Here is a 1,270-nt window from a genome sequence, read left to right on the forward strand (position 1 = left end):
TACCATACAATACATTTTTGACTACTAAAACATTTTTAAAAAAATCAAACAACAACAACAACAGCAACAAACAAACAACAAACCCCAAAACAAAACTTTAAAAAAAGAAACTAGCCCCACCAACACGTCCCTTTCTCCGGTTTTCTCAGCCACTACTCGCGTGAAAGAAAGAAAAATGACCCAATTGTAACAATGCAGAAACTCAGATTGTGCTCAATATGACCTCCTGGCGGGGTCATTTCTGGAACCACCTGACCCATATTCTCAAACTGCTTGGTGAGCAAAAATTCCAGAAACGTACACGCTCAGAGAGGGTGGTTTTATTGAGATAATGGGCAAAACCTACGTCGGCTCGTTGGTCTAGGGGTATGATTCTCGCTTAGGGTGCGAGAGGTCCCGGGTTCAAATCCCGGACGAGCCCAATATTTTTTCGTAATTCTTCGGGGCTTTTTTTATTGTTACTTGAACTTATCTTTTGTTCTATACACACACTTCCAGTATAGAAGTTAGGCGTTACGTTGCTGCAAGCAGAAGACCTGCTTTCGATTCCCGTGTGGAGAAAATGTATATCTAGTGTTTGTTACTGTTACCATTACTATTATCATTTTGTGTGCTATTCTAAGTTGCGGTTGCTAAAGAAATCCCCGAATCCAAGTGTTTTGCGAAATATTGAAAGGGGAACCCAAAACACATATTGTTTGACTCACACAACAAATTCAAATCGTTGGTTAAAATTAAGTGGGTTCAACGGAAAAGACTAGATCTATAAGACTTTTTTTTAAATTTAAAAAAATAAATTAAGAGCCCGTGAAAGATAACAACTCCGGTGTACTGTACATAAAGTAAATGAATGATGAAATAAAAGGTATCGGCTCATTGCAGGTCGTGAACAGTTATGGAATTGGACACATTTGTGTCGGCTCGTTGGTCTAGGGGTATGATTCTCGCTTAGGGTGCGAGAGGTCCCGGGTTCAAATCCCGGACGAGCCCTATGTTTTTTTTGGGGTTTTTAAAAAAAATTCCATACCGACTTCTACAGTACAGCAGTTCAGAGCTACGTCGTTACACTTAGAAGACCTGCGTTCGATTCCCGTGCAGGGAGAAATTCTATCTAGTGTTTGTTATAGTTACTTTTCCTATTATCATTTCGCGCACTCGCAACGACAACGCGAAGTTTGCTGAAGAAATCCACAAATCCAGGTCGTTTGTGAAATGTTAAAAGAGGAACTCAAATGCATACTCTAAGGTATCGAGTAAGCGTCCCTCACCC

General features: G+C 40.3%; 2 non-coding genes across 2 annotated transcripts; both read left to right on the forward strand.

The window, feature by feature from the left end:
- The first annotated feature begins 349 nt into the window (after positions 1-349).
- TRNAP-AGG lies at positions 350-421 on the forward strand. The gene has a single exon. It is a non-coding gene; the product is annotated as a tRNA-Pro (tRNA).
- Positions 422-918: 497 nt separating this feature from the next.
- On the forward strand, positions 919-990 carry TRNAP-AGG. The gene has a single exon. It is a non-coding gene; the product is annotated as a tRNA-Pro (tRNA).
- Positions 991-1,270: the final 280 nt, after the last annotated feature.

Source organism: Aplysia californica, unplaced genomic scaffold, assembly GCF_000002075.1.
Source record: "Aplysia californica isolate F4 #8 unplaced genomic scaffold, AplCal3.0 scaffold00032, whole genome shotgun sequence".
Classification (NCBI taxonomy): Eukaryota; Metazoa; Mollusca; class Gastropoda; order Aplysiida; family Aplysiidae; genus Aplysia; species Aplysia californica.